This window comes from Acomys minous (assembly GCF_964271855.1).
Source record: "Acomys minous genome assembly, chromosome: 11".
Taxonomy (NCBI): domain Eukaryota; kingdom Metazoa; phylum Chordata; class Mammalia; order Rodentia; family Muridae; genus Acomys; species Acomys minous.
Window position 1 is genome coordinate 53065007 of NC_140492.1, and position 14557 is coordinate 53079563.

The 14557-nt window shown below is 43.7% G+C and overlaps 1 long non-coding RNA gene across 1 annotated transcript; it reads left to right on the plus strand.

The window, feature by feature from the left end:
- Positions 1-708: 708 nt before the first annotated feature.
- Positions 709-8510, plus strand: LOC311608700. The gene is made up of 4 exons (XR_014783088.1): positions 709-778; positions 2043-2405; positions 7086-7152; positions 8179-8510. It is a non-coding gene; the product is annotated as an uncharacterized lncRNA (long non-coding RNA).
- The last annotated feature ends 6047 nt before the right edge of the window (positions 8511-14557 follow it).

A 14557-nucleotide genomic window follows, 5' to 3' on the forward strand; every position in this document is an offset into this window, starting at 1 on the left:
AGATTTTGTGTAGCTGTGGGGCAGAAATTACTATAGAACTCTTCTGCAGAAAATGAGAAATCCAGAGCAGACATGCCTTTCTTGGTAGTGTCTGGCAAGCACCAGGCAAATTTTGAGCAAGTTTATATAAGTTGTACCTTCCTATCTAGGCCACACAAGCAAAGTCAATAGGAATGCTTTGGTTTTTGTTTGTTGTGAGTATAGATTCCTAGATATAATCCCAAGAAAATTGATGTCAGTTGTTGTGTTGGTTTGGAAGAGAATGCCCCCACTGATACAATAGGCTCATATATATTGAATGCTTGGTTCCTTTGGGAACTATTAGGAGTTGTGAGTTTGTTGGAGGAGGTGTGTCACTCAGTGAGCTTTGAGATTTCAGAAGGTTACACACACACCTCTCTCTCTCTCTCTCTCTCTCTCTCTCTCTCTCTCTCTCTCTCTCTCTCGTGGGTCAGATGTAAGTCCAGCTAATGCTTTAGTGCCATGCCTGTTTGCCTGCTGCCAAGTTCCCTGCCACGGTGGTCATGGACTCACCCTCTGAACTGTAATCAAGGCCCCAATTAAATGCTTTCTTTTATAAATTGCCTTGGTCGAGATAGCTCTTCACAGCAGTAGAACAGTAACTAAGACAGTTGTTGACGTCAGTTTTCAAGGACACCAGTACGCTTTAAAGTTCTCCAAACGATTCTAAACTGTAACTAGAGCTGACAAACTGCCAAATCACAACTTTGACATTCCTTCCTTCCAAACTTCAGACTCCATGATTCCTCATCTGAAGGTACAGTGGGTTTTATTCAAAGCTTCCCAATGTTTTAAAATGTCTCCTTTTAATAAAGTAGAATTATGTCATTTCTCCTCTCCTTTTTTCCCTCTAGCCCATCTAGCAACCCTCCCTTTATTCCTTCCCACGTACTCCCCACCTTCAAGTTAATAATCTTTTTTATTATTGAGGTGTGTGTGCACACACATGTGCACAAATATATATATGTATATATATGTATATATGTGTGCTATATATATATATATATATATATATATATATGCAATTTGCTGAGTCTATTTTTGTTGTTTGTATGTATGCTGCATTGGATAGCCAGTAAGGGGACTCATCCCTGGGAAAGGTTAACTCTCCGTCTTTAGCCATCATTGGATTCCTGAAGTTCTTTGTCAGAGGTGGAACCCCATGAAGTGTCCTCCTTCCCATATTAGCATGTTTATTGAGATTGCCATTGTTCCAGTCTTATTTAATCAGCCATTTCTAAGAGAGACTGTGTCACAGCAGGCTTTGTGGTGCTCTGCTTCTTACAGTGTTTCCAACCCTGTTCCATAACCTACAGCTGCAGGAACTATGATACAGATGTATCCATGTGAGTTGACCTCACCAGGATCTGCTGATCTCTGCACTGTGTCCAGTTATAGAGTTCTAGAGGCTTCTTTGATGAGTGGTGGTAGCTACACATACAGAGCTTCCCAGTCTTGACTGACTGTGGGATTCGTATTTTCTCTAGCACTAGATAAATAAATGAAACTTCTAAAACCATATTCCAAACAGAGGGTGAGAAAGAGAGACCAAGAGAGACAATAGAGAGAGATAGAGAGATTTAAAAACATACCTCAATTTTTATTTTTGCAAATTTTAAATAATTAGATTTGCCTTTAACCAAAAAAAAAAAAATCTTTAAAAAGCACTTGCTGTCCAAACCTAAAAAGTTCTCACAAAATTTCCAGATAGGAAACATCAACTGTTGAAATGAGAGTAGGCGTGGATTTAGTCAAAGACCTTGGAGTGCTCAGATTGTGTTAGAGACCTTTTTGCCCGAGGACTGAAATAGGGAAAGTGAACGGGAGAGTACATATGGCTGTTAGAATGCAAGTAGGTGACAATTAGATAGCTGCATATGCTGTGTTTTATTCTGAACTATTTCAGTAGAAGTCTGCTCTTTGCTAAATGAATAATTCACTTATATTTCAAGTATATTTTAAACGTGTCATATTTGAAAGCAGGCTAAGATATATTTAAATAATTTATTACTTCTTAATAGGTAGTGAAGTGGTTCAGGACAATGCTGTACCTAGAAGAAGCTGGTAACCTCCGTGCATAGAAAAACAGAGACAGGAGTGTATGGGCCCCAAGGCGTTTTCTTCCCTAGAATAATTGGAAGCAAATGCCATGTGAGAGTGTGCCTTATTTCAAGTTCCTCTTGACGTGGCTATCCAGGTTCTGATGGTGGTGGATGGTACTCCTCAGAACTTACTTTTTGACTCTAGTTAGTGAGGACTCAATTTCTCTGTATCTTCATACTGAATAGAGACCACATTTGCGGCTGGAGAACCAGCTCAGCAGTTAAGAGCACTTGTTCCTCTTCTGGAGAAGCTGAGTCTAAGTTCAGGACCAGCACCCACAGGTACCAACTCACAACCACCGGTAACTCCAAATCTCAAGGATCCGGAACTGTCTCCAAGCCTTCTTGGGCACCTACACATATGCAGCACATGGGCACAAGTGCACACACACACACACACACACACACACACACACAAAATAAATCTTCTTACAAAAAGAAAGAACATTTTATGTTTATAATATTATTAAAAATAAAAAGACCCTAAAACATATTGAGGCCAAAATACAATTAATTTTCACTTACAAAGAAGTCGTTGCACGTAGAGAAGCCACAATGCTTCACCCCCCAAGCATTCAAAACTTTACAAGTGGTGTCAACTCTTGCAGCTGGAGATGCTGCTTAGTGGTGTTCAGCTAGCATGCACAAAGCCCTAAGCTCCACCCACAACCCTGCAAAAGGTTTTGAAACAGCAAAGAAGCCAGCCCTTCAAACAAAAACAAGAATGAGACATTATATGTCAGACTCTGCACTTTCAACAATATATTTAATAAGAAAATTTAGGTGTGGTTTACTATATCCTTGTTAAAAATCAGTAGACGTGGAAGACATTAGTACTTCAAAAAATGTACCCTGACTCTTTTACCAAGATACATGCTCAAATACGTTGGCTTTAAAAAATCATTTTTTAATTGCTTCACTTATAATTAGTTCTATATACAGCAGGAAGGGGGAAATGGGAGGCTCCGATTCAGTTAACTTCTTAATTTAAAACAAGATGGCTGTAAGAACTTACTGGGTTGACATCTGAGTCAGGATTATGAGAAAACTGCCCATTCATGTGCTTAGAGAAAGTTCCAGGCATAGGCAGCCAGGAGCAAAACTCTGAACCAAAACTAAGGCTGACATCCCGGAAGCCAGTGTGAAGCAGAAAGGAGGCCATTAGACATTAGCTCAGAAACACTTGTGAAGAGCTTTATGGAACTTGGTGAGGACTCACGCTGTGACCCTGAGTGATATATGGATCCATTTAAGGTTCTGAGCAGGAGAGTCACACAGCCTGAGTTCGGTTTTTGAAAGGCTCTACAACTTTGCTGCCATTGAAAGTGACCTTGTAGGTTCCAGGACCAACGCAGATGTTCAGGAAAGGCGCTGCAGGAAGCAGGAAGATGACAATAGGGTCTGGGGTGAAAGAACTAGCAGAAGTGCTGAAACACGGCCAGATTCAGGGCACACGGGTTCACCAAAGATAAGCGCAATGCTAACTTTTCAACGTATCTCCTTTAAATTCAAACAGCGAGTTTAGTAAGCACACAGCTGCGTGCACCTGATGCACATGAGAGAGTTTCAAGTCAGAAATAGACATGTGAGAGTCTTCCTCAGCTGATAAAGAGGAGTTAAATCCGGAGTGTGAGGTGAGCATAAATATAAATGGACTCTGGAAAGCACGGTTAAACTATGGGAACCTTGTATTCAGACATTAAGATGACCAGGATGCATCTACGGGACTGAGGCAGAGCTGCCCCCAAGGTATAAAATAACTAGAAACTAAAAACTAAAAAAAAAAAAAAAAAAAGATATTCTGGAAACTTAGTGAAGACTCTTCAGAGTTAAAAATTGTGGCGGCTCCCCATGTCACAGTGCTCAGGTAGAACAATAGAAAGGGAAGGCGAGGCCAGATGTTGGTCTTTAGTCATGGGGAGGACACTGAGGATCTTTTAAAGAACAGCATTTTGTGGAGTAAAACAGATGAGAAGTCTGAAAGGCAAGGAAATGGAGAGAGCACGTACAAGCAACCCAAGCAGCCTTCCCTGACAGCCAAGGACCTCAGCACACATAGATTAGGGCCTGGAAGATCTACTGTCCAAGGAAAGAGAGTTACCTACCTCTTGCTAATAAGGTGAGACCTTTTTTAAACTGCACATCTTGTCATCCTACCTGGCTTTTGAATCTAAAGTCACAGCGTTCCTGCTCAATTTGACACACTTGGTGGCAGACTTGGATTTCAGCTCCAACCGATTTCCTTAGGACCATAATACAATTCTGCACCCAAAGTGCCTCAGGCCTCCGCCCAATCAATAAATTGCAGCTAATGCCCTTAGGGAAAATGGTCTTTGATGAGACTCCGTGTTAGCAGCCAATCCAAGCCCATTAACTTCCACATCTGGAAATAAGGTGAGAAAGGAAAATGAGACTGATGGCTTCAATTTACTTCTCATTTATCAGCATCACAATAACCTAGCTCAGCCACATACAATTCGGGTGATTGGATGAATTTGCCGAGTAGAGGTCCAAGGCAGAAATAATAAGGAGGCTGAAGGTCAGGATCCAGGATTACTGGTGGAGTCATTTCAAAGCACAAGGTTTAGAGTAAGGGAGCAAGAATAAAGGGGCATCAAATAAGATGCTCTGAGGCTCCAGTCCCAAAGACTGATCAGAGCGGATGTAACTCCATAGCATTCCCTGCTTCTTAATCAGTCACCTCAAAACAAACAGTGGTCACAATGAACCCCACATTTCTATAGTTTAATTCCTCTTTCACTTAAGCGCCCAAGCCAAAAAGGACGCTCTCCACTTCATAGGTGGGAAAGTTGAGCTTGGAGAGGGTGATGATTTTTCATGGCAACTGGGGAAAGAGCACACTTCATTTCAGTTAATGACACACTCCCCTAATGAGGCAAAGAACTGGCTGAGTTTACCAAATTTGGAAGTACATGTAATGGAGTGAGAAAAAAAAAGTTTTATTAGCTAACACCAGAATTCCTCTGAAGGAGAAAAATCATCTCTGGCTAAGAAAATAACTTGATAAGTAGCAAATTTCTGGAACAATCATAGTTTTGCCTTATGGCTGAGAAAAAGTTATTAACATTGCCTACTTTTATGTGCAAGGGTGTTCTAATACTTAGGAAGTGATCAACCTGTTCGGGTGTGTGTGTGTGTGTACACATACATGCCTGAACACATCTGTGCTGTTACCTAAATAAAGACGAGTAGGGGGAAAAGACCCATCCAAAAGCAAGAATTCACAGGAAATGAGGTAGCAAAGGAGGAGATGAAAGCTCTGCTTCTGCCATAAACAGAAATGGGGGAAAGAGACAGAAGACAGAAAGAGAGAAGGAAATGAGTGACTCTAGAAGAAAGTAGGCAGATGGTGTGTGACCCTGGCGCTGTGGGAAAATTCATGGCCAAGTCCTCTTCCTGTAGCTGAACGCCAGGGCCTTTATAGAGCGTGGATATCTGGTTATCGAATTACAGAATGTTTTGTTCCTACACAGTGTAAAAACCTTGATCTTGCTCTTCTGTCTTCCCACTTCAGTCAAGTATACTACATATGTAAATGCCTTTGCCTTAGACTTTTTTTTTTTTTTTTAAATAATGAAACTAAGGAACCCTGAGCTTCCCAGTCCCTGATGAGAGACTAGGAACAAAGAAGAAACACAAAATAAGTGATGCTCCCCTCCCCCCAACTGAAATACAGCAGTCCATTTACAGCAGAGATGACCATGAACATACCACCCTCCTTAACCCCGAGGGACAAAGAACGGAGCTTCGGGAACACATTCATCCAGAGATCCTCAAAGAACAGCCACACCCAGCTCCCTTGTGGACCGCATCGCTATTGAGTACAATAGGGCCTGGAAGTCAGAGTTTCTCAACATTTTCTTTGAGCTCACACCTGCAAATGTCTGCTTATACTTTGATGCACTCCATTTATTGTGGGGTTGAGGCTGTTTCTTCCACGAGGAGCCAATCGGTGAACAGCCTTCGTCACCGTTCAGCTCTCCCTCTGCCATATCGCCAATGCAGCATCTCATTTCTGAAGAGGGAAGGGGAAAAAAAAGAAGAAGAAGAAGAAGAAGAAGAAGAAGAAGAAGAAGAAGAAGAAGAAGAAGAAGAAGAAGAAGAAGAAGAAGAAGAAAACAGCCTAAATTTGGAAATCTGTTGGACTTAGATTTTTAAAATTTTTTCCAGCTGCTTTGCCCATCTCTAATTTAAAAGGTTTTGGCAACCTGTTAGCCAAATCTTTCCAAGGAGGCCTAGGCTCCTTGTATTAATACCCTCATCCAGTTGTATAATGCTTAACACGTGTATATAATTACGATGATCAATGCAGTTGACATTAACAGTGTGAGTTGAATGCAGTGGACTCCTGAGGAAAAATGCCACGTGTGGGCCGGAAGTACCATGTGTACGCTCAGCCTCAGATACTTGGCAGATAGAGGGCAGTTTTGAGATCACCCTCTGGGATGATTTTGTTTGTTTTGTTTTCCGTCGGGCTTTTACATCGCTTTTCTGAGCAGGTGAGCAACTTGCCAACCCGTAGCACATTTTGATTATGGCTGTGCCTTGTACCATCCAAAAGCATCCTGGGACCTCCTCCATTCAGCGTGCGCGAGACATAACCCAGAGGCTGGAGAACACGCTCCCCTCCTGGGGGGATGGGCTTGCATCCACCCTCAGACTCAAACTTCACTGAAGCCGCAGAGAACGAGGCTGAGCTAAGAGCGGTCCAGGAGCTTCTCGAGGCGACGCGGTAACATTTAGTGGTAATGACTAAACGTATGTATTCAGTGTAAATTAGGACTCTCTTCTTCGGCTGGAAAGGGCAGAGAGCTAAATCTAAGCTGCAGTCAAAGAAAGCAAATTTTCTCCTAATCAGAAAGGCACAATCATTGGGACGCAGATTCGGTAAATGGAGCTAGTGGTGTAATTAGGCTTTTTTTTTTCCTTTTCCTCCAAAAGGCATGAGAGGAGAGGTGGGCATCTCAGGAAGTACCACTTGAAACTTCTGGAAGATGATATCGCTTAGGTAATTGACAACAGGTTAATCCTGCTAATTTTCTTGGTAAAGAAGAACTGAGAATAATAGCGGCCCACTAATATGCAGGAATTGAAAGGAACTTCTAACGCCACAAATTCTAAATGATAGCATCATTTATTTAAATATATGTACATATATGCACATTGTGTGTATATATGTATATTGTGTATATGGCATATGTATGAGCTTGTATGTAGGCATCTGTGCGTGTGCATGGAAGTCAATACCACAAGTGTCTACCTTAATCATCGCTCTCCATCTTTTTTTTTTTTTTTTACTAGATTGGTCAGTAAACTTCAGCAATCCTCCTGCCTCAGTCTCCCCAGCTGAGTATACAAGTATACACTGCTGTGCACAGCTTTTATCACTGAAACTAAGGGGCTGAGCCTAGATCTTCCTACTGACTGCGGCATGGCTCTTAAAAATGCAGATTTTTCTAATGGACAAATATTAATCAGTATAAGCTTTCAATAAGCAAGAGTTCTAACTGTGCTTAGATTTCTTGTTTCCTTTAAGTTGACTGATTATATGTGTTGTTAAGTATAGTGTTTAATACATAACACATGATAAGGGATGTAGTACAAAAGGTGGTTGTTTTTTTTTTTTTTAAAGGGGCCACCTTGAGTAAAAGAAATGTGCCCTTGTCTCTGGGACTCACTTAACCTTGCCTGTGGGTCATCTCACACTTGACACCTGAGGCCTCTTAACTAATCAGAGATTTAGGCAGAAAGAAAAGTAAAATGCATTAAGTAGTGGCAACCAGCAGAAGGCAGGGGATGTGCAAAAATGACTCGAACAGCTGGATGTTTTGTTTGTTTTTTTTTTTCATTTCAAAAATGTAAAAAGCAGCAAAGAAATTAAATGGGAGTTGCCATTTGGGGGGCTGTGGGAATAGACGCACAAATCCTTTCACCTGCTGCCGGCTTGCCTGGAGAAGGATGACTTACTATTTCAGGTTGGGAGGCAGACATTAGTGGAGTCCACACTTCCTCCTTTTCTCTCCTTCTTCCCCAGATCAAATTCAGAGCAAGGAGGCTCATGCTGAGGCCTCTGCAGGAAACCATCAACAGTAGCTGCTAATGGCAAACCTAATGACACTTAAATGGGACTAGGAGAGCTAAGAGAGTTGTGCAGATAATATTTATAACAGAAAAGAAAAAAATAATAATAATAACAGCACTAAGCCAAAACAAGAAGTAGCCCGAGCCGGGAACTGTTATAAACTCAATAAAGCAAAAGCTGTGGTCTCCCTGAGGAACAGACACTCATCCCACTCCTGCAGCTTCCTCACCAGCTCTCACGGGCAACACTGAAGACGTGGTGACACAGCAGCCCACACCTGAGGTAAGCCACAAGCCGTGGACCGAGCCTTCCCTGCATTTGCGTTCACATCACACTATCAACCTATAGGGAACAGACTGTGGCTGAGTATACAAGACCTCGGCAGCTGCACGGACCTGAAACAAAAAGGTGTTCGAAATAGTTATAATAACAGAAGAACGTGATTGGAGGTAATATTTTTCGAGCGCTGCTCTATCACCTGAGTTTTCCGAACTGATGCAAATGTGTCTGTCGTGACTGAATCTCTCCTTTCCATTCCGACCACTTTGATAATATCAACATCCCCCCCCCCCCGAAAGTTCTAGAACGGTGGAGCTCACAGTGTAAATCCCCTGGCCACTGGCATCAACTGGGGGCATGTCAGAAATACAAATTCTTGATTCTCTTCTTAAGGCACTGACTCAGGAAACCACGGCAGTGGAACTCAGGCTCCGTGTTTTTACAAGCTCTCCGGGTGATGCTGATTCACAGCTCAAGTTGAAAAACCACTGGCCTGTAACATTGTTTCTCAAACCTGGCTGCACACCAGAATCACCTCACATAGCTCCACAAAACAATGCTGAGGCTGCCTCACGCCCCTCCCCCTGAGATTTCAACTGACATCAGGCACACCCTGTGTGGTTTGATTTTGTTGTTGTTGTTTTTGTTTTTTGTTTAACCTCCCAAGTGAGTCTCGTGTACAAGAAAGCGGGGAAGCCACCAGAACATACTTTTAAAAATGGAAGTGAAACAGCCAACCTTTCACAACAAAACCACGTATAGTAAAGCATTAGTTGCTTGGGCCATCGCTCCAGAAAGCACCTGCCAAGGTACTTAGGGGAGAAAAGACAATGCATTGGCTCATGGCTCCAGGAGCTTAGTGCGTCCCAGTGGGGAGGGTAAGGTGGGGAGAACACGTGGTCAAGAGCTTCGCGCTGGGCCCGGTCCAGGAAGCAGAACACAGAGATGAGAACTAGAAGGCCCACCTTTCGTGACATAGTTTCCCCAGGAAGGTCCCACATCACAAAGGCAGCTAGAGGGGCAGGAGTTTAATCACGCATGCCACGGGTGCCCATTCTACACATAATCCTAAGAGGACTCAACAGATACTCAAAGTCAACACGTATAAACACGAACAGCTCCGTACTGTAGGCTTGTCTACATTTTTCCTTGGCCCTGTTTCAACCAGAGAGAAAATAATTTGTCCCTCCCGTCTTGATTTATTTAAATGCTTACTTGAGAATTCCTTGCTTTTGTCCTGACTCTGAGGCAACTCCAAGTACAGTTGTCTTTTAGCATTTTATCTCTCCTCTTGAAAGTGTCTGATTCCCGCTGTTTCACACCTGCTGAGAAGTATTGTGACCGTGCGTCTCACACTGAGCTGCAGAGACATCCATAAGCTATGCATCGATGTGTGGTGGGACCCAGGAAGCTGTATGTCACAGGAGCCCATTTCTGGGAGCCCAGGTTACTTAAAGATAGGCAACTTGAGATATCCTAACAGTACCATGAAAAGCATCAATATATTACAAATTAGGAGGCAAAAATATGATTATTACAATTAGAAATAGTAATATCTGCCTGTAGTTCCAGATGCCCTGGGGGCTGAGGCAGAGGCATTGCAACTGCAAAGCCTGGCTGGGCTATAGAGTCAGTTCAACAGTCAGCCTAGGTAACTCTGCCTCAAAATAAACAAGCAGAAAAGGGGGATGGGTAAGAGGGGGAGGGGAATTGTGTCCAGGGCTGTAGCTAGAGTACTTATCTAGAATGCATGATAGATGGATGGATGGAAGATAGAGAGATCGATACATAGATACATAGATACAGATATATAGATACATAGATACAGATACATAGATACATAGATAGATACATAGATACAGATATATAGATACATAGATAAATACATAGATGACAGATAGGAAATACTCAGGCTGGGTTCTCTAGCCTTATGGAGAAGGCTGCCCATCTCTTTCCCTGCTCTGAATGCTTCAATAGGTTCTGGTGCATGTGGACAATGCGAACACCCCTAGCATTGCACAGTATATGTGAGCCTTAACAGAAAGCAGCTTGTAATAACTTTAAATAAAGTCAAAGTACAAAAAAAACGACAAATGAAGGATGAAAGTGTCACTACCTAGAGGTCAGGCTCATCTTCCTCAGTAGTTAAAGAATTTAAAAGGGGAGAAAACTCTGGAACACAACAGGTAGCAGTGGGGGACATCTTGGACACAGCAGACAGAATCAGCTGTTTAAAAGGGGGGCACTTATTGGGACGAGGAAATACATATACACTAAGCACACAGAGAGAAAGACCCCCCTGCAGAGCAGAGAGGGAGGAATTGGGGAGCCACAGCAGGGTCCCTACTTGAGGACTGGGGGAGGGGGGGTTTAAAAGCCTTTGGGTAGGCTCCATCCTGCACCTTAAGGTTGGTCAGCTTGAACAAAGACAGGTGATATGTCTACCATTTGGGGGGTGAACAAATCCTGGTCTGGCCTTGAACTTGTCAGACCAGACTGGTCCACAGGCTGGGCATCCTTCTGGCAGAAGAAAAAGCCTGCCAGGCCTTGGTTTTAAACTACCAGCCTTTTGTGTCCAGTGAGGAAGGTGAGGCGAGTTATCTCATTAATCATCTTTTTAAAATCTAGTCATGGCCCCTCTCCCTATCTGTCTGTCCATCAAGAAATCTTATCTAACTCTTAGTCCAACAAAGGCATTTCTCCTTGAGGTGTCTTCTACGCAGGAAGCACAGAGCTCACTCAATTCCGACCCACATTCTGCCACCAAGGTGGTATCGATTACGGGGACAGAAAAGTAGCGCTGTTGTAGACTCGATGTCTCCACTGTCTCCTGTCCCCCCCCCCCCACCCCCCACGTCCGTTTCTATGTTGAAACTCTAACCTCCAGTTGCTAGCATCTCCTTCAGCCACGGTTTGATCTTTGAGTTTCTTCAGAAACCAATAGTAAGTGTAAAAAAGGGCACTATCCCGGAGCTAATAGGACAGATGGCATAAGACTAAACTGGAAGACACTGGGGTGCCGCTGCAGGACCCCTGTCTTTTCAGCTGAACACTGACTTTGGCACTAGTTCCAGGAGCAGGTGCTTGTGATCAGAGCAAGCTTAGCTGGGACTTAGATCCCAGAAGGAGCTGAAAGGAGAGATAAATTGTTGAAATTCTAATTCACGGCAGAAAATTGTAACACCCTATAAGGCAGAAAGAAGCTTGAAAGAAAAATAAGATTTACCTCCTCTCTTTCAGAGGAAGATGAAGAAAGAAAGAAAGAAAGAAAGAAAGAAAGAAAGAAAGACAGACAGACAAGAGAATAAAGAGTAAATGACAAAAATCCAAATCAAGACTGCAACCCGGAAGGGATATTGTGGTTGTTTTATGTGGAAACTACGGTGCCAAACTTACATGTCTATAACACCCAAAGGATTTATTGCTCAGTCTTTTCACTGAATTCTAAATGAAAAAAGAACTCTGTTCTTCAGAGCTTTAAAAAAAAAAAAAAAAGGATAATAAATTTCCCCAAAGAGTTGGGGCTATCTCCCATCTTTGTGCTCTTCCTAACCAAGTTTGAGCTTGCAGAACTGGGACTGTTTCTCATTTAGTTTTGCTTTGGGCACTGGCACACCACACTTCGCAGCATCCCAGCTGAGCGCAGGTGGCAACCTAGGTAAACCCAGAGTCCCTTCGGTTTGCCAAAATTTTAAACGATGGTAAATCTTTCTTTCACATTAGAAAATGAAACTAAAGTACCTGTGTTACTCCCCAACTACCCTGAGTCCTCGTGTGTCCTAAGCAACAGAAGAAGTATCTGCCTTCCCCCAAAAGCTGCTCGGAGGAGCCCACAGCATGGCGAGAGTCGTGTGTGCAGCCCCAGCATGTGAATTCCAAGGAGAAATTTAGCAACCAGCAATCCACGCATTGTTCTGACAGGAGAAAGTGAGACATGAAAACAGAAGATGAACTCTTGCCACACAGCCAGGGACACTGGAGTGTGTTCCCCCCCCCCCCCCCCCCCCGTCTCTGGATCACATTAGTCCCTGCTTAACCAGTTCCATTGTTCATGGAGTCAATTACCCATGCTCAACAACGGTCCCAGAATATTGAGCAGAAAATTCTAGAAATAAACAGTTCATACATTTTAAATAACCTGTAGTTGTTCCATTTTATTTCTACTACTGTTAACTTCTTACTGCATCTAATTTACCATACTTTTCAGACCATAAGATGTGTTCCCCCCACCCAAAAGTGGGAGGGAAATTAGGAAGTGCTTATGGTCTTATTGATGGTTTTACTGTTTTACTTCTCTAAAAACTGGGTGTGTCTTATGGTCAGGTATGTCTTATAGCCTGAAAAATACGGTATAAGTTAAACTTTATGCCACATAACATAAAACATGGTATAAGTAGTTTCACCTAGAAGTTTTGATGGGACAGTCATAGTTTCCCTTTTTCTTGAAATCCCCCTCATCATGTCCCTGGAGGGCCACAGAGCACAGGGAGGCTGCAAGCTGCTGATGTAGGGAGCAAGCAACAAAAAACCAAAGAGAAGCAGAACCAGAGGAAAGGAAGGCCCAGGACGAGCTCCTGATCTGAGCGTGGGCAAGTGATACAAGGCGGGGGGCTGCCAGCAGAACCCCAGGAGATCTCTGCCTCCATGGCAAACAACAGAGGCAGCACACAACAGCAGGAAGAGAAAGGGCAAGGATGACCCCACAGGGCTAGCAGGCCAGGGCAGCCATTGCCTGTGTGTCTTCTGGCCTGCTGCTCTTACATAGGCACTAGTCCCATTGTCAGGCAGGTGTGCATGAGCCCTCTGGCTCCCAGGGGCAAAGAGTGCTCAGTGGTTTCTAAAAAATACATTCTACCTTCTGTGTCCTTATCTGTAAAATGTCTTAATCACTTCTATCCTGTAGCACTGATGTGAAGCACGTGACTTAATGTGCAGAATATGGGGGGTAAAAATAGCAAAAGCACATTGAGTCCACTGGGGATGCTACAACAGAGTGCTAGACTGAATGCCTTCTAAGCTACAAAGATGTATTTCACACAGCCCTGGGACGGGGAGGGGGGTGTTGGGGGGGTGGGAGGGGTGGGGGGGGGGCTGAGGCATCGGAGATTGGAGTGCCAGCATGCCACCACGCCCTGCTGAGAACCCTTTTCCTGGTGCAGGCTTCAAAAGTTCCATGGAACTTCACTTGAAAAAGAGGGTGGAGGAGAGCTCTCTGGGCCTTGTTTCACAGAGCCCACCACCCCATTCGTCAGGGTTCCACCCACACAGTCTGCTTGACTCCCAAAGGCCCCACCTGCTTGTACCACATCTCTGGAGGTTAGAATTTCAACATACAAACCAGGAGAAGGGGTCAGCAGAAACCTCCAGCCCACAACCGGCACTGCTGTTCTGTCACCATAATCAGGACCACCTTGGCGGCAGAATATAAGAATGTCTGACCTATAGTCCCTAGGTTTAAAGATACAGGAAGGGTGTGTTTTAAAGCATGAACAGGACCCAGAGGCAGAGCTAGGTTTCAACAACGGCTGGCTCACCTTAGGCGAATCACTGAAGGTCTCTGAACCTCTGATAATAGGCGCACACAGCGAAGCTAAGAAATTATAGCATTGGACAGCGATAGTAGAAAATGTATTCCTGAAAACTGGTCAACCTCAAGGCCAGAGCAAAAGCATCATTCTGTGATTCACTCTCCTACCTGTCTCAAATAGAGTCCCGGGTGGAGTTATCTGGATTCTCCTTACATTCCCCCCAAGCCCCAACCACACACCCTCACCTGCCGAATTCTCCCTTACCCACTTCTTATTGGCCAGTTATGGAAGACCAGACTCCATCCACAAGCCAGGACTATACAGACAACTAGACACAAGTGGAAAAGAAAGAGAGAGATGCTGTTAGAACTGACGCTTAGAGGCCAGTGAGTGGCTCAGCTGGTTAAGGTGCTTGATGCCAAGCCTGACAGCCTGGGTTTGGTCCCCAGGCCCCATGTGGTGGAGAGAGAGAACAAAACATTGCCAGTTGTCCTCTGACTTCTACACACACATGGTGGCACATG